We start from the raw sequence: 19,742 nt of genomic DNA on the forward strand, positions 1-19,742 counted from the left end.
GAGTATGATCTTTTCTTTCCTGTTGTGATTGCTATGTGTCCTTTTTCCACTATGTTGAAGATGCCTCAAGCCTGGAGCATATAATTTTGTCACTGAGCTGTGCAGACATTCCCATGTGACATATATTCTAACATTTACAGTAATCCCAAATTAATATTCCACGTTACAAAATTTTGCTTCAACAGGATTTTTACACCATATAGTCACCAACCTTAAATATCTATGAAATTTACAAAAAGTAAGAATATATAAGTATATTTAAAGATTAGTACATCTCCTTCACCATGTCATTTGAATGCTACTCTGTTGTCTTATACAGTTTTCAGGGCAGGTAACACTAAACTTTGAACACATTTTTCAAGAAATATTCCAAACGCCTTGATTAATTGAAGGTTTATTTGCTGCCCCTTGCCTTCAAAACATGTATGGTAGTAAATATACTTGAGGTATTTTTTTGTTTGTTGTATTTTGGTTTATCTAAAAATGTTCATTTTTGGTAAGAAAATGCAATGATATATGCAAAGAATATCTGCATGCATTGCAACTACTCTTTTGTAGTCATACAGACTTTCATTCCTTCAAATAGCAGGATGGTCTCAATGCATTTCTATTATTTGATTTCTGTTACATTTCTCTCCAGCCTTATAGAACTATAATATTTCTGCAAAATACAGGTCTGAGAAGACCTGAGAGGTCTGGATATTTGTTATAATGTAACTGTTGAAATGATGAAATATCAGAAATTTCGGATTTCTTTTTTAATACTTTCCTTTGGGCTCCAACCAATTTTGGAGACAGAAAGCCAAATACTACCATAATCATAAATAAAATCCTTACGTAAGCAGAAACAGGGAGTTTTCATCACAAACAATCAGATGGCTCACAAGTCATTAAAGAGGTTATTACAGTTGAAGGCAAAGGAAATCTCTGTTTCTGTTTTCCCCAAGCATTTCTTCCAAGCAAGGGCAAATATTTTCTGTCAGCATTTTGAAACACATTCATGATACATTATTTAGGTTTATCATTGTTATCCTCGATTCATTTTTTACTCACAGAAGAAATGTAAAATGAGGCTCATGAAAACTTCTGCCTTTGAATAAAATGTTGCTGATTTGAAACGGTTGAAAGACATGGATTTAGAGAAAGTACTGTATCAACATCTAAATTTAAAAAGCCAAATTAATCCTACTTGTAATTCAGTCAAAGCTTAGACTCTATAACAACTGCTGCATTGCATTTCTTTTGGATGGATGGATAGATGGATAGATGGATGTGACCCAGGATTTTTTATTTATGTCTCTGTACTGACTTTTAAACATTGCTATAAAACAACAGAAGTAATTTCAAGCACAGTAGAAAACAAATATTAGAATCCCTAGGCCTGATTCTCATTAACTTTAATGCCATTTTACACCACTCTTGCAGTGCACTGGGGCCATAAACTGAATTACATTAAGCGTAAAATGTTTCTAGTGTGAGAACCAGATCCTCTGTATTTACAGCAGTATTACAATCAACCTCATAAAGATGGTACAACAATTCCTGCAAGAATGCTTGCTTTCCCATTTCTAACAGAGGGTTCATCTCAGCTGCTTTCTGTCTCTCAGGTTGGAAAGTCTTCTTCCTTTCAGACTGTATGATGTTGGACAAACTAGAAAAGATCCATGAAGAGAATTCCGCAAAAAAACCCAAATGCTATGCTGAAACAGTGTTATTGGCTCCCTCAGCCCCATGCTAGTTTTAGGGATATCCTACCCCTGTGTACAGCTGATCCATGACGATTTCTTCTCAATTATTGAGCTCAACCTAATCAAAACAGGACTGGCCAGGTAGGCCATTCAGGGACATACCTCTCTGCCGCTGTTTTCCACGTGGTGGCATAGAAAGTAAACCCCACGCATGGAAATGACACAGAAGAGTGCACCTTATGTCATTGGGCAAATTCACAACGTAATCTCTGCCTTTATATCACCAGTTATTTAGGAAATTCTGGAAGCAGTGAACAGCATGTTATATTTCAGTATTTCCTTTTATCTGGAGAATGCAATGATTTTTCCAGCTACTAGCAAAGTCGGATGTCAGGTGAAGTAATGGATCCAGGGTAAGGTGAAGGAAGGCAGAAAATAGTAGTCAGATGTCCTATTACATATCAATGCTACCCCTTTCAGAAGCTGGTGTTGTAAGTAAGTCTGATGGAAAATCATTAATGTTTGGGAGAGAAATTCTAGATTAGTCACTGACACAAATAAATAAAGTAAAACAAAACAAAACAAATAAACCAGGTAGCTCCAGTCAAAAGTCTTCAAACTGTTAGGTAAAAAAAAAATTTAATATAAGAATTGATAATGATCTAAGGATATAATTTGATCACATGTCTAGCATGACCTACTGGGCCCATTTAAAGGCTTGCAAGGTGACAGCCACGAGTAGACCTAATTTGCCCACATCAGCATTCAAATCTGACATAGATCTACAGAGAGTTTGGGAAATAAAATTTGAAATAAACAGAGACATCTTAATACATTTCCATTTATTATTTCTTGGAGTTAAAATTCAGTAGAATCCAATACGAAAGTTGTGCTTTGTTGGAAAAATCCAGCTTTCCCTTTTTAAAATACTGAACTATTGCAGAGAGTAATGAATAATAATGACAAAACCCTACATTAATTATAATTTTCTTCCTAAGGAATTCAGATGAAGGATTAAAATAACAAGAGTTTCTCAATAAAGGAATTAATGCTCTGAGAATACGTTCAGAGGACATTGTTTTTTATGGTACACAGATGGACATCAAAAGTTGGAACAAATAGTAAAAAATGACCCAGTAAGTAAATATTTAATACATCTTGTGGATTCACAGTTTTTATAGAACAAGATAATATACACTGTATTTTATCAAGAGCACATATAGCATATTTTATGTGTTGTGTATCCTTGCAGCAAGGATATCTGAGCTGCTGTAGATATATAACCCTGGGTTATACAGTCCCAGAATCAGTACAGTAATGTTAGCAGAGCAAATTATCTTGAATGCCACGTTGGATGGTGCAGCCACACTGCTGCTAATGCAAAATCTCCTCCGTTCATTGCAAAACCCAGTGGCTCTGCATGTTGTGCTTTCACATTGCCCTAGAAAGAGGTCCCTATCGATCCCTGGAGGACAAAAGGTTGCCACCAAGTTCCCACGGGCATTTTGAGACAAACTAAACTTTCCCTGAGAAGTGGGAAACAAATGCATGTGATGAAAGGAATGCTATTTATGGAAGTACTGTAAGGCAAAGATGGGAAAGGGTGATAGGTATCATGTACCATTTTGGCTCAGGCACCAAAACCATGATCATCTTAGATCCTTGACACTTGCTCCGGAAGAGGAAACGGCAGCCTTCCAAACAAATCTGGAAAGCATTAAACCATGTAGCAACCATAATGTAAATGGAACCATATTACTTTAGCCCTGCGGTCCCTCTGGCTGTTAGTCATATTTTGGGAATCCAATACCTGCATTTAAAACTGCAGTCTTAGCAGATCAGGACCTATCTGAAAGATAGATATCCCAATAAATGGCTTATTTTCAAATAACCCTCTCTTTTCTGACTCTTTACTTGGAGTTTATATTCACCATGTTTCCTCTGCAACATGCTAAGACACTGACTTTCTCTTCTGAGGTCTTCTAGCCATTTTTTGATACAGCCCAAACTTGTTGAGACTCTAATATACACTGTGAGCATGACCCCGGAGGGGGAAGGTACAGCAGAAGAAACACTATAACAACTTGAATCCTACTCCTAAATTCATGCAAATATTGGTTGGGCGAGCAAACTCTGAAAACAGTAGTGGTATTTCTGCTGTAAGGACAACCCCTCACATAGTAACTCCGCTGTGAAAAGGTTTGTGATCAGCGAGTCTGAGTCCAAGTCTTTGGAAACAATAGAAGTTCTTTCTGGGAAAGAAACAAGACCTCCAGCTGTTTTGAGCAGAAATTGAAGCATTCAATAAGAATTCATCCTTTAAACTTTGTCTTACTTTCTTGATTCTCTTTCCTTACATTTTCCCTCTGCTCCAACCCCAGTATCTAGCATACACCCATCTGTTAAAATATAAAAAGGGCTCCCTCTGCTAGTATCTATTAAAATGCCATATGGCTGAGGTATAGCCTTAGGTGGTGAGCTTCACAGAGTGCATCTCTGAGTGAATAGCGATTTCTGCATTTGAGGTTTAATTAGGTAAGTGCTTTTTAAGTAGCATCACAGTTTCCCCTTAAATATTTACTATTCCTCAGCAAAGAAAAAAAGAAGATGAAGCTGATCTAAAATACAGCCTGACATGTACCAGTGAGTGTTCCTATCCTTCTCATAATGATTCACATCTCCTTCATCTTCACTGTTGGGAATAACAGGAAAAGTGGTCTCCTCAGTGTGCATGATCCCTCCCATCCTGGTCCTCCCAGCTTTCCTACTTCATTACTGCTGCTGCAGATGTGCTTGCACTCCGGGTTACACAGCACCATCTGTTACAGGGGAGGAAGGAGTTGTTTATTTCAAGATGCAGCTGCATTATTGAGGCGGGAGGGGAGAGCTAGAGGAATTGTGTGCTTTTAGATGTCACTTAAAGTGATGGACTGGGGTGTCATGCTGCAGAAATCTACCACCTCCAAACAAGGAATTCCAAACTAGGAATCCAGTGCAGTGAAGGCAAAAGATCTCTAAAGAGAGACTTGGCAAAGTGTAATTTGGGATTATTCTGATCCTCCCAACAGCTGCCAACTGCAAGTCAAGAACAGAGCAGAGAACTGATGATAAATATTACAGATTTGTTATTTCTTTGCTTTTTCAGTGCCACTGTCATTCCTGTCAAGGGTGATTTTCAGTATCTGATGAGAGAGGAATACCTTCTGCTTGGTGTGTGTGAGGATGTGTAGGCTTCTGCTCAGCCACACTAAATATGATGTCCAGTAACATCACTCTGAAAAAGACAGTGGAGAGCACCAAAATTCATTGCGAATTGTTATTTTCTAGGAGATCTTGGTTGTGCTGGATGGAGAAGACTGTGCAGTAACTACCACAATTATTCTGCTTTTCAAATATCTCTAGAGACATAGAGTTAAAGGTAGCTCAAAAATCTCTTTCCATTCCATGGATTCATAGTAATTCCCTACAGTTTACTCTCTGTATTTTGTCTAGACTGATTTTTCACTTTTATGTTAAGCGTATCAAAGACTTCAGCCAGTGTGGCATCCAAGATCTGTTAAAAATACCTAAATGGATATCCCTTTTGTTCTTCCTCTGCCTTTTTTTTATCAGACTTTAGTTGTAAAAAGGCTTCTTTGATACCTAAAAGTTCTCTATGTGTCTCCTGGAGCCCTGAAATACTTCATCTCCCCTCTTCTGTCTGTTAGTCCCTCATAGCACTACATGCTAAAGAGTAAGTAAAATCTTAATCATTTCCATTCACATAAATGGAACCAGAGGCACAATGTGGAATGCATAATGTATAACCGGCTTTTCAGTGACTACTCATGATTAACTTCCCTCCCCAACAAACTTCTGTTTCTTTTCAAAAGAAAATGAAGACGCTTCTGGAAGTCTACATAATCCTTTTAGTGATGCTGTTCATGACAGGGATAATAAACAGAGAAGAGTCAAATAGATGTAGCACCCTGATAAATCTGACAGAGCTGATTTTGAGGATGTAAGGACACCCACTCTTGTCAGTACAAAAGGAATGTTTCACCCATTTACTGCCTCCATCAGCACCCATAAGCAGACACCCAGGGATGAGTAATAACAGATGATGTACACAGGATTTTCCCTCAGGCACTGTCCAAGTCTGATTATTTCCTGCTCAGGGACTTCTGACACCATTGTTTGTTTAGTAACTCAGAGGTCTTTCTTTGAAATATTTTTCCATTCTTCCCTTCAATCTGTAGATTTTAGGTTTGGGTTTTTTTTTCATTTTTGGTGGGGATTGCAAGAGAACATACATAGATGAGGGCGTTGCTTTTCTGTGTATGAAAAACATGATGGGGAAAACAAGATGGAAGCCGTAGTAGTAGTAACCATGAAGAAATAGTAACCAAAGAATTTATGAGGTTTTCGTTGGATGGCTGTCAGTAGGATCTAGCATGAGAGCTAATACTTATACATATTTCCAATAATACTACCCAAGGAAATTAGGATAATCTGGTCTCCATATGAAAGTGGGAACACTTTGTGTGTACATTAAAAAAAAAAAAAAGAAAGAAAAAAAAAAAAGCTGACTTTATCTCTTCCAGGGCACATTTTTATGAAGATAAGCTTTTTTCCTTATACTAGTAGTTGCAACACTAGTGTATCTGGTCACTGAAGATTTATTTACAGAGAAAATAAACAAGGTAAACCATTAAAACTTATGAACAAAATAAGATTATACAAAAATATTTATTTCAGAAGTAAAATATAAAACAAGCAGGGTGGGATTAATTTCACTGAAGTTTAGACAACTAAACCTGAACTAGTCACCCGATGCTCCCTTTCAGGCTAATGTATAGCTACAGACATGGTAAATGGCAATTTTTCTGAGCTGTTGGATAGATTAGTTAAAGGCGAGCTGGACTGTCCTCCAGAAGTGCTTGTATCTCTCCACTCTCTAACGGGAAATGATGGTGACTTGTGTTGATCTGGAGCATTTATATTCGGATGAAAAGAATCGCATCCATAGTGCTCCATATTTACTTGTCTGGGGCAGCAGAAAAAGGGAAAAACATGCAATAGGCAGAATGTTTCACCCACCTACACTAGAATCATAGAATCATAGACTCATAGAATCATTAAAGGTTGGAAGAGACCTCTAAGGTAATCGAGTCCAACTGTCAACCCAACACCACCATGCCCACTAAACCATGTCCCTAAGCGCCTCATCTACCCGTCTTTTAAATACCTCCAGGGATGGTGACTCCACCACTTCCCTGGGCAGCCTGGTCCAATGTTTAACCACTCTTTCAGTAAAGACATTTTTCCTCACGTCCAATCTAAACCTCCCCTGGTGCAACTTGAGGCCATTTCCTCTCGTCCTATCTCTAGTTACTTGGGAGAAGAGACCGACACCCACCTTGCTACAGCCTCCTTTCAGGTAGTTGTAGAGAGCGATGAGGTCTCCCCTCAGCCTCCGTTTCTCCAGGCTAAACAACCCCAATTCCCTCAGCCGCTCCTCAGAAGACTTGTTCTCCAGACCCCTCACCAGCTTCCTTGCCCTTCTCTGGACACGCTCCAGCACCTCAACGTCCTTCTTGTAGTGAGGGGCCCAAAACTGAACACAGTATTCGAGGTGCGGCCTCACCAGTGCCAAGTACACGGGGATGATCACTTCCCTGAAGGATGGTGGGAGAGATCAAAGGGAAAGTCAGCTCATTTATTCTTACCCTTGTTTACAAACAGCCAACTAAGGACCAAATGAGGACGTGTCCAAAAGACGTATCAAGGTTATCTACAAATATCAGAGTGAATTCCCTGACATGTCTGCGTTTTCCTGCCACAAGCCTTTGCTCTGATGCAGGGACTAACTGCTTTAGTCTCTCTGGTGTCTACTAAAATATCTCCTTTCTGATGGGATTAGGTTTTGCATTGGTCTAGTACTTATTGCTAGTGTGTAAGTGAAGCAACCATGTGAAGCGTACTTCCATTCAACGCTTCAGCCCTGACACCATCTGTATGAATAACATCAACATATGCATGTAAAAACAGCATCACCCAGAGTTAATAACAGCTAGTGTTCAGATGGATGCAAAAAATGCATTGTATTTACATCTATAGAATTTATTAGTTCTGTTTTTAATTGGTTCTCTGTGCAGAAATTTATTTCCAGTACTGTTCTTAATGAAAACATTGCAAGTTGCAATTTTAATTCTAGTACTAGGAGTTTTATCCATTACATCTCTGTCTTCGTTGACTAAAATAATTTCTGTTCCCTTCATAGTTAAACAGTCTTTAAAAAAAAAAAAAATCTGAGGTAGATTAAATGCAATTTATTGCATTTAAATATACAGGGCTGCTGCACTGAAATGTCCATTAGTGTGTAAGACAGCAACACTGCAATGCAATGTACATAGTCTCCCTGCGTTTTTCTCTCCTGACAGGTGAGCTTTTCAACTCTCATTTTCTCTAGTTCTGCACAAACCATGTTATACTTCCAATAGTTCCCTTTGAGCAAAACGCGGAGCATACAGTTCCTGCTCCCTTAGCCGAAATAGCTGGAGTTTAATGCTAACCATGTTGTGTGTCTTCTGTGGGCTTTTTTAGGGTTTATCAGCTCTGTATCCACTAACATGTGAAGTAGAATTTAAGCATTTCTGTCACCTTTTACAGCTCTGATTTGCTTGCTCTGTAGTTAAATGCTGCTGCAAAGTGGAAGTCTGGTATTTCCCCATGGCTCTTGGCAGATTCTCGGGGATGGTGAAATAGTAATGATACGCTGAATGGGTACTGAGTGATTTGCACACTAGGCAGCCTTATCTAACTACTCTAGTGTTTAAGCATCTATCTCCTTGAAATTGTCTTTGCAACCAGAAATATATTTGCAACCAGACATATTTTAAGCTGAGTCAGCATTTTCTTCCTGATAGTTAATCCAAGCTGAAAGTCAAATGCCAGTAATTCTGCATGTTCCCAAAGGAACATAAGATTTGCCACATTGGTGCAAATTGATGATTTGTGAGGTCTGCTATCCGATCTCTATTAGTCTCCAGCGTATGATGTCTTATCTGGCCAGTGGTTTCTGTCTCTCATTTTGGTGTCATCCTGAGTGCTTCCCAGAATAATTCAGCATATTCATAAAGTTGATTTTCTCTCTCCTTCCTCCCTCCACACAACTGGAGTTGCCAAATGTGAGTCAAGGAGCCCTTTCTTTAAAAAAAAGATAGGCAGTCACTGCACAGACCAAAAGAGATGTGGCCTGTTTCAAGGCAAGTGAGACTCTAGTCACTTGTCCATGAAGTTTTGGGAATGGAGGTGTGTACTGTCTGGCTCAAATGTTAACTTGCACCTGAGGACACAGAGGTTAAAGCATATTTAAAAAAAAAAAACAAAAACCAAGAATGTTCAGATTGCCTTGGAGCACTCTGAAGGTGAGGTAAGAGGGAGGAAGATAGGCCGTGTAATTGGTGGTGCCTCTATCTTTTAAGATAACATCTTCAAATTGCCTCCATTACTGTAGAAGTCTGATTAAAGCAGTGCAGTGGGAGTACTGTCCCTGCTGTTCTCTGCTAGCAGCTTTTGCCTGACAACCATACCACTTGCAAAAAGGTGAACAAAATCATTCACATTTTTGTTCAAAGTGGCAACAGGAAGAAACGTCCTGTCCTGAAATGCCAGCAAATCTAGCATCTCTGTGCTGTGTTCTTTTCATCCTCCTCATGAGAAACAGAATTTCTCACTATTAACCTAACAACGTCTCCACTCCCAAAGCTCTCCAAATTCCTTTTTAAAAATAAAGAGATAAATGCGAGAAAAAAGACTGCATCTGGTAGCTGAGCAAAGTTAATGCAGCTTAAAGTGCAAAGTAAACTCACGGATGGAGAAAGACCAATGCTCTTTTCTTGGTCATTCAGTGCCATCTGTTTAACGTCACTTAGATTTAGATCACACATTGCTGGCAATTTTAACCTTTTTTTCAAGGCAACAAAATGAAGTCATAACTCTTTTGCACCTTGAGCCTTACTCTTCCGCATTTCATTCTTCTGAAGAAGATGGTACCAGATAAGTTTCTTTAGTTTGTCATTGGAATGTTATGAAGGAAATCCCAAACAACAGGGATGTTTTTTTGAGAACTAGGATGACAATGCTTCTACAAGAAAGATAATATGAAGAGAAAATGAGTGTGCAGTTTTTGGAGGAAGCAGCTTCTGTGAGTTGTGACCTTGAGAAGAAGCAAGGCCTTATTTTTAAGTGGTTTTGATTCCTTCTCTCTCCTGACTTGCTTTAGTATAGGTATGAAGGAGTTCTTCATTTATGCTCACCTTGTTCAGAGAATGGAATTGTTGTTTACTTATTTCCATATGTCAGTTTTGGACACATCTTTATTTTTCCGACCTTTTCATTTTTGCCTTTTCACCAGTGCATTGCCATAGCTCTGTGTGGGTGTCTTGGTGGACCCTGGGCTGGAGCAACACACATGGGGCTAACCCATATATAAGGTGGTGAAGCATCTGCAGTGAGGTCAGCGTTAATGGTCAAAAGCAGGAGGTACAGAAAAACGGTTGGAGGTGTTGAAGCTTTATGGACCAAAACAACTGGCCAGAGAGAAAGCTAGCAAAATGTCATTGAGTCTTTGATGAATTACATTAGCTTGTAAGTTTGTGCTTCAGGTAGGTCCTGGGGACTCCTGACAGAACTTACTGGAAGAACTTCTCAGAACCATAGTTTTACAGCTCACACAACCTCAGAAAATGCATTCAGGGCTTATGTCAACTGTATGACTCAAATAATAAGAAGTTACTGGAGTTTGAAAAGGAAATGTGTCTTGGATTAAACACTGTCATGTTAAAGAACTATGTAATGACTTTTCAATCATACACAACTCTGCCATGCACAGTGAGCAATGAGGGAAAAAATAAGGTCAGTTAATTCATAAATAGGAGATTTTCCCCTTGTTTTAATTGATAAGACAATGCTGCTGAGATTTGCTATTCACTTGCCATTTAATCAGTTGAGCTTGTGACGTCATTATCTGATGTTACACATATTCAACATCAGATAATTTAAAAATCCTTATACACATAGTCTCGCTACATCTATAGCAGCATTTATTTTCAAGTTGTTGGGCAAAATTACTGCTTCCCCTTCCCCTCTTCCCATCTCATTCATTATGCATCACCTCCCAGGCCCTGGACATTCCACCTTTGTGAAATGGATTTTCTCATGATCCCCAAAGTTCAGTTAGCTATATTCAGTTCTGAAATGTGATATCACCTATTTTATTTCTTGCCATAATTATGTCATACTCTGCAGTTTTGGCTCCTAGGTGCAGATTCTGACACCGCTACAGACCTTTTTTCTAGGTCTACATGACCTTATCTGTTGCATGTTTCTTAAAAACTTTGCCAGGTACTGGGACACTGATAGGGGATGCATTGCTAAGACAAATCTTTACAGTTCAGATATAGAAATGCATGGGGTTAAATTACTACTAGGCACATGCCAAGCTTCTAGCATGAAGATGGAAAATGGTTGGAATGTCTTTTAGTGTAGTGAATCCCAAGGAGCTGGCTTACAGAGACAACATTTTTCTTGGACCATCAAACTGTCTGTAGTATAGGCTTGGGATTCGTTGTTGTTGTTGTTGTTGTGTTTTTTTGGGGGGGTTGGTTTTGGTTTTGTATTCCCAGTATCATCACATTTCTTGATTTAGTTTTGCTTTAGGATCAACCCGTACTGTCCATAAGATACACCTATGTCTTAAACTTGTGTTGGTCCCTGAAAGATGCCCATGTACTTGCGTTAGCATTTGCCTCTGAAACTGCTATATTACCAATGATTTGCAGCTGCCAAATTAGAAACCATTGATGTCAGGGCCAGAAGTCTTCTAAACTTCCAAACAGTCAGAATTTCTACTGGGGCATATTTCTAAACTGAAAAAGAGATTATTTCAGTGAAGTTGAATCAAAGGTGGTTGCTGGGCCCCATTGATGCAGTTAAGAGAATGCACAGGAGAAATAAATGACTAAGTGAATATGAAGCAATATTGCATCATCATGAAGCAATATATCATCACCCTGCTATCTCATTTTTTTCTGACAGAATACTCTTGGGTTATTAGGTCTGTCCTATTTTAAGAAGCTGTTGTTAAAATTCCAGTATAAGCAGAAATGGCCAGTGTGACTGAATAAGAACAGCAGCTTTTCTGCTTTGGGCAGTTGTGCGCTAGAGAAATGTCTAACATTTCTATAATGAAAAGTGGGTGTCATTTACTTCCCTAAAAAATTAGTGGGAAGGACTATTTAAAAAGGAATAACTTTAACAGATGAAAAACCAGGCTTTACTGAAGGCAAAATCTCATCATCATATAGTACCTTTGAACAAAGGCCCAGATAAAGACTTAGGTCTGGAAGGTTCACAGTGTCAGTAATGCAGTTCTCACACTAATGTGTCATCTGATTAGCTTCAGCTTCAAAAAGGCAGGAAACACCACAGATTTTCTTAGTATTGTGACTTTTGTCTTCTTTCCTTGTCTTTTTTTTTTCCTATCCTAAAAATGCATCATTAAGAATTTATGTATATAATAAAGTAATTATGTCAGGCCCAGGTTGAAACCATCATCAAGGTGATCAGAAAGGGAAGATATGGGTCCTCAGAGACCATTCCCCACCATCACAGGTGGAAGAGATTCAATTCAAATGAGTTAAGTCATGAATTGCACCCTAACTGCAGGGGAAGGTTATCTGACATAGGGGTAAATTTGATGTTGATGCTCAAAGCTGGTGATCTGTTGAATCTTGAACACGTAAGCAAAGTATATCTACCATGTTGCATTGGATTTGCATGGCAAGGTTTTGGTAGTGGGGTGGCTTCTATGAGAAGCTGCTAGAAGCTTCCCCTATGTCTGATGGAGCCAATGCCAGCCAGCTCCAGGACAGACCTGCTGCTGACCAAGGCCAAGCCAGTTAGTGACGGTGGTAGCGCCTCTGTGATGATAACATATTTAAGAAGGGGAAAAAAACCTGCATAACTGCAGCCGGAGAGAGGAGTGAGAATATGTGAGAGAAACAATTCTGCAGACACCAAGGTCAGTGAAGGAGGAGGGGGAGGAGGTGCTCCAGGCGCTGGAGCAGAGATTCCCCTGCAGCCCGTGGTGAAGACCATGGTGAGGCAGGCTGTCCCCCTGCAGCCCATGGAGATTAGCGGTGGAGCAGATATCCACCTACAGCCCATGGAAAACCCCATGCCAGAGCAGGTGGATGTGCCTGAAGGAGGCTGTAACCCCATGGAGAGCCCACACTGGAGCAGGCTCCTGGCAGGACCCGTGACCCCATGGAGAGAGGAGCCCACGCTGGAGCAGGTTTTCTGGCAGGACTTGTGACCCCATGGGGGACCCACGCTGGAGCAGTCTGTTCCTGAAGGACTGTACCCCATGGAAAGGACACGTGGAAGGGACCCATGCTGGAGCAGTTCATGAAGAACTGCAGCCTGTGGGAAGGATCCACATTGGAGAATTTCGTGGAGGACTGTCTTCCATGGGTGGGACCCCACACTGGAGCAGGGGAAGAGTGTGAGGAGGAAGGAGCAGCAGAGACAACATGTGATGAACTGACTGCAACCCCCATTCCCCATCCCCCTGCGCCGCTTGGTGGGGAGGAGTTAGAGAAATCGGAAGTGAAGTTGAGCCCGGGAAGAACAGAGGGGTGGAGGGGACATGTTTTAAGATTTGGTTTTATTTCTCATTATCCTATTCTGATTTGATTGGCAATAAATTAAATTAATTTCCTCAAGTCGAATCTGTTTTGCCTATGACAGTAATTGGTGAATGATCTCTCCCTGTCCTTATCTCGACCCACGAGCCTTTTGTTATATTTTCTTTCCCCATCCAGTTGAGTAGGGGGAGTGATAGAACAACTCGGTGGGCACCTGTCATCTACCATGCTCTGCAAACTCATCTCAGTTTTCTGGTACGTCAGGAAAAAAAGAATATTAGCATCTACAAGTGACTAGAGGCAGAAAAATGTAAACAACCAGATGTTTCCTACTTTCCCTTCAACATTCTCTTGAGGGTTTTCAGAAACAGAAAACTTAAATCCCTGTGTTACAAGATGCTATTTGCACTATCAGCCTTGTGGATGAGTTTAGGTTCTCTATCATGAATGAGATGATATTGCAGGATTTCAGTTCTGTCATATTTGGAAGATACTTTCCAATTTACATCTGAAACTGGTATGGCGTATACAACAGTTTCAGGGGAAAACAGATAAATACAATATATTGTGACAGGACATGGGCTTAATCAGTGTAGATTTGCATATGTGAAGTGTTCAGTCTGAAAACATCAAAAGACATTTGTGTCTTGAAAAAAGGTTCATTAAAACATGACCTGGAACAATGATTTAAAAAAAACCCAAACAACCCAAAACCAAAAAACCCTGAATTAAACAAAAATGGCAAAATTGAGATGAGGCCCTAACATTTCCTTTCTGTGGGCTGCAGCTCAGGATACCTGCGCTGAGGGTCCAGCTTTGGCACATGCTTACTCCCTGTGTGTTTGACACGTTGAGAAGGTGGCTATGAATAGTTCTAGAGAGCTGTTTCCGTGGCCATGTTTTCAGCACTCAGTACCAAAATCTATCTGTTCATTCTGTCCTATATTCTCCATCCTTTGGACAATCCATCAGACTTACTTCAACAGTGTGGGTTTACAGACTATGACTTTGCAGAGCAACTGTAAGAACTTTCATATGGGTCTGATGCAAAGCTAGATGAAGTCAGTGAGAGTGTTTGCACTGACTTTAGGGAGCTTTAGATCAGCTCCTCTTTCAGTGATGCAGACTTCCACTTGATAATTTCATAGGCCTCCTTTAGTCATCTCAGTCAGCTTGTAATGACCGCCGTTGTTTCACACTTTCAAGGAATCATTCAACTGGCCAAAAATCTCTGCATATATAATGGTCAACTACTATTAATAATGGACTACAATTTATGTGTATGAGCCCTCTCTAACAGAGAGGTTCATTGAGGTTAATGTCTATGAAAAAGCCTTAAATCTGTATAAATTTGCAAAAGTCAAAAGTTGTATCATCAGAACTTACTTACACAGTGTGATGCATGTCATCACATTTACTTAGAGGAAAGATGGAGATCTCACTTGATTCAAAACAACAGCAGGTAGGATCAAATTGGATTATTATTCTGGAGAATTTATCTTCTCATGAGACCAGCTCTTTAATTCACAGGCAGAACAGGCTAGACTAAATAAATGAGCAGAGTCTACTGTAAACCCCAAAGGGGTGAAAGATGCTTCTCTGAAGCCAAGGAGGGCTGTAGGGTGGATCCATAGCTCAGGTCCCTATTGCAACTTAGAGCTACCACAAAACTGGAGCAGCTCTTTACAGTCTGTTTTTGCAGTTCACAGTAAAGAGGTCTGTTAGCCTGCACAGCAGAGTAATCTTAGCAGCCTGGTAGAAGCAGGGTCTTTTTCCATTTACCCCTTCCTTTCTTGCCCTCTCTCTTTATGCATGAAAAAACCTCAAGATAAATATGCCTGCTTCCCTTCATTGACTATGAAGGTAATAGAAATGATTCACTGAAATCTGAATGGGCAAAGCCTCAAATCACCCAGGTTTCTACTGGTAAAATTCCCCATATATAAAAAAAACAAAGATCTGCCCCAACATAATTTCTAAATTCTTTTTTCTAGGGATTGTAATTTGGTTCTCTATTTGTATAGTAGCTAACACAAGGCTGTATAATCCATGACTAGAACTGCTAAACTCAGCATAACTATTACTACAGCAAATAGTAAACCCCCTCTTTAATCAAAACCTAAAAGTATGACAGAACTCAAACTCTTTCAGAAACTAAAAATAACTCATTTTTATACTCAACTAAACCAGAAACATATATTAAGTCTGTTGGTTTGTTGGCCCAATATAACTTGTATTTAGATTGTGTCTGGAGAATCTCTCTTGTTACACTCAAGAGCCAAGTCTGTAGATTATCTATTTCTAATTTAAATGGCTTTTGCAATGTTGAATATTTTCCCTGCCTGCAAATCAAGATTCATAATCCCCAGTAGCTGCAGAGCCTGCCAAGATTAATGGCTTGTGCTGGTAGTAAGGTTTGCTTTCATGTCAAACATATGGTGCCCTTTTTCTCCTAGTCCTCAGAGAAAAAGCCTGTCCAAGGTCCACAGAGTCTGATTAGACTGTGTTCTTTCTCTCCTGTACACAGGCATGTGTGTGCTCACACATAAGCTCTCTCACTCACTCGCACACACACACGCATATATATGTGCATACACATGCATACATGCACACATCCACACACTAATCATAAAGGAGCATGGCCAGCTTATTTAAGGCAGGCATCTGTTAGTGATTGACTTGAATTTGTCATTTAGTGATTGATTGCATTTGCGTCACACCATCATTGATTGCTTGGCATGAATGAGGCTGCACTGAGGACAGTGCTAAGAAATCCAGACAACCCATTGGCAGTTCTGTGATGCTAACACACGTGGCTTAGGGAAAGCGTTGCAAGCAGGTCGAGGCAAGTGATCCTCCCCCTCTACTCAGCACTGGTGAGAAACATCTGGAGTGCTGTGTCCAGCGCTGGGCTCCCCAGGACAAAAGAGAGACATGCACATACTGGAGTGAGTCCAGCAAAGGGCCATGAAGATGATTAATGGATGGGAGCATCTGACATATGAGGAGAGGCTGAGAGAGCTGGGACTGCAGCCTGGGGAAGGGAAGGCTCAGGAGGATCTTACCCACCTGTATAAATACCTGATATGGGGTATAAAGAAGATGGAACCAGCTCTTCTCAGTGGTTTCCACTGACAGGACAAAAGGCAATTTGTACAACCTGAAATATATGAAAATTTGTTTAAACATAAGAAAACACTTTTTTTTACTGTAAGAGCAGTCAAACAGGGAAATAAGTTGCACAGAGAAGTTGTGGAGTCTCCAGCCTTGGAGCCACTCAAAATCCAACTGGACACAGCCCTGATCACCCTGCTTCAGCTGACCCTGCTCTGAGCTAGTGGTTGGACTAGATGACCTCCAGAGGTCTCTTCCCACCTCATCCATCCTGTGATTCTGTGACTTGCACAGGCAGTGAACTTATTGTTGATTTGGCACCTGTAGAAATGTTCCTTCCTTTTCAGGTAGTTTTCTTTTCACTCCACTTACAGCCTTTCCTCTTTGAAAAAAGATTGTGCAATATTACGTGAACAGGAAAGTGAGAATGGTTCCCAAGTGGATGGAAAGGTTATATGATTAGTGGTGTCTATCCCTTTTCCAGAGCCTTTCCACTTGTCTGAGTAACTCTAGCAAATCTTTTTGTGATATTAGAAGGACTTCTACTACTGAATTTGTGCAGCTAAATTTAGGTGTCCACAGCGTACATTTCTGCAGCTGAGAAAGTCATCCTGAAGATCCATTTGTAGCTAATGCTAGTCAGTAACAGCCAGTGAAATTTAGGTCATTCTGAAATTGATGACTTTATTCAAATGACCCCCACCCTAAAAATCCATTGGCTGTATTGATTAGATCTGTAATTACTGTAATAGAAGCCTGGAGCCTGGGAGCCGTTATACTCAGATGGAGATACTTACACCTTAAATTAGCTGAGATGAACGTCATCTTCAGAAGGATATCCTTTCTCATTAAGGATGAGTGTTTCTATTAGCTCTTTGTGGTGTTTATGTGAATGCAAGGTAGGAACTGCCTTCTATGCTTTGTATATGCAGCACAGCACACAATGGACATCTGATTTCAAAAGAATATCTAAATAATATCTTATTATGAACAATTTTAATAATTGGCATAAATAACAATATGTGTGTGGTTTTGTATTTTGTTGCTTTGGAAGAAGGGGGTGTCTGATCTCTGGTCTATTTTGACATCTTGTTGGTTTACAGTAAAGCATAATTAAAACAAAGAGTGTTTCTAAGACTTTCACCTGTAGTAAAAAAAAAAAAAAGAAAAAAAGTTGTTCTCAGTTATGGGTTCAATAATTATAACAGACTATTTTTTCATCCCTTTCCCTTCCCTTGATACCAAGTTTAACCAGATTTTCTTACATAGCATATATACAAACAATATTGACTAAGAAAGTAGACATGGAATAAACACAAACACTTTTAAAGCCTGCCTATATTTTTCATAGTGATGTTTACTACAAACACACAAACCTGTTTCATGGGGTGGTGAGTGCAAGAATACAATTTCTCTAACCTCAGAAGTCTATAGTGCTGATGTCTATCTTGGAGGTGCTATCTTGGTGCTGGTGTATGTCCTAAGAGGCTTCTCTTGTAGTAATTGGAGAGAAACATGCATTTTCATCAAAAATTGTCTCTTTATTTCCATTGACTGTCTACATTAAATAGTGTAAACATTTTATGATCTACACATGGTATGGTGAGTCCTTCTTATCAAGAGAAAATGTCTATTGGCTTCATTGTATGGAAAAACGGAAAACAGACCAATATTTCTTAGATATATTCTCTCCCACAAAGTGCATCAGTGTCACACTGGCTTCTGCATGTAGTTCACTTTGCAGGAAAATGTATTTTTAAAACTAAATGCACCATCCTCCAGGTATGGGAACTGCTGGCATTGAAAAGAACACAAAATCTACTCTTTTCCTTGCTACAGCAGGCTATATGCCATGTTTTCTTTATAAATTTGTTTTACCTATATTGTCAGCCTTGCTAATCCTTTCCACTTCCACAGTTACCTTAGACTGGAATCAGTGAAAATACACTTTTCTACAATCATGTCTACTTCATTGCTGACTATGTGTTTTGGGACCATCTTAAGTAGCCACCCTTCCATCAGTAACAACTTTACATCAGATGATCTCTGGAAATCCTGTGAATACTTACCAGTTATTCTTGCTTTTGCAGAGCCCGTGATCACCCTGTGAAGTGGAATGGATTCTCAAGGCATTTCACATTCAGGCCCTACGTCAATGTCTGCTTTACTGATCACGTCGTATTAAAACTGCTATGGCCAACAAACACTAATTGTATGAAAGAAAAGCTAAGTTTTATACTGTGTGTTAGTATAATTGTGAATAATTTTTCCTTTTTTTTTTCCCCCCCTTCATTGCAGACATGTTTTACCTTATGTTACAGATTTTAATTACGCCCCCTGTGTATCTGGGGAATGCTATTTCTTTGCCTCCAGATTTGGTATACAGTGTGTTGTAAGATACGTAGCTGTTAATTCATCTTTATTGTTTGTGTTTTTAACATGCTCTTGATCTCCAGTTCTGCTCATTGAAAACCATGAAATTCAACATGTTTTGTTTGATTCTTTTTTGTTGTCTTTTTTGTACATTTTAAAAATAATCTAGCTCAGATTCTCATACTGTGCACTGCTGCTTTAGAATTTGCTCTGCCAGATCTGAGCTAAGCAATTTCACAATTATATGTGCCATTTACAAACACATCAATTAGATGTTTATTTGATCCCATTGTGTGCATAGAACACCACATTTATTTATGAAAAACACTAGTGAAACAGCAGGACAAATAAACATCAAGGCATATTGTTACCATTTTTAAAAAAAAAAAAAGATCTTTAATCTGTTAAAAAGATCAAGCAAGGCGTCTCATGAAAAAAGTCACATTTTGCATTAGATTTCATTTCATAGGTTTCAATGCAACCAGCATTTGGGATTCTGTTCCATTTTCACCCACAATATTTTCTGCTGAAAATATGATTGAAAATGCCATTTAAATTCTTCTTTAAATGTGTCGTGTACTATAAATGCAGTTTTCCTCCAGTAAATAAAGCATTTAAAAAATGGTTTCAATTAAAATGTCATAGGAAGTATTGGAGAGAATTTAACAAAATTATTTGTTTTTTATTCTTCATGAAAAGTTACATTTTTTGACAACAATGTTTCTCGCCAGATAAAAAAAAAAAACCCACAGCTACCTTTATATGTTATGCATTTTTGGTTACTGTGAAGGTTTAGAAAAGAATAACAAACATTAAACTAGATTCTCACCTGCACTGATTTCAATTACATGCTTCCTTTCCAAAAAGCTGAGACACT

The 19,742-nt window shown here is 39.3% G+C and overlaps 1 protein-coding gene across 3 annotated transcripts in view; it reads left to right on the plus strand.

The window, feature by feature from the left end:
- TSNARE1 (t-SNARE domain containing 1) overlaps positions 1 to 19,447 on the plus strand; it is a 530,032-nt gene extending 510,585 nt beyond the window's left edge. For all 3 annotated transcript variants that reach the window (XM_009332991.1, XM_009332989.1, XM_009332990.1), the window contains one exon: positions 18,583 to 19,447. The gene's annotated coding sequence lies outside the window, so the exon portion shown is untranslated. The remainder of the gene's footprint in view (positions 1 to 18,582) is intronic.
- Positions 19,448 to 19,742: the final 295 nt, after the last annotated feature.

The sequence above is a fragment of the Pygoscelis adeliae genome, unplaced genomic scaffold, assembly GCF_000699105.1.
Source record: "Pygoscelis adeliae isolate BGI_AS28 unplaced genomic scaffold, ASM69910v1 Scaffold38, whole genome shotgun sequence".
Taxonomy (NCBI): Eukaryota; Metazoa; Chordata; class Aves; order Sphenisciformes; family Spheniscidae; genus Pygoscelis; species Pygoscelis adeliae.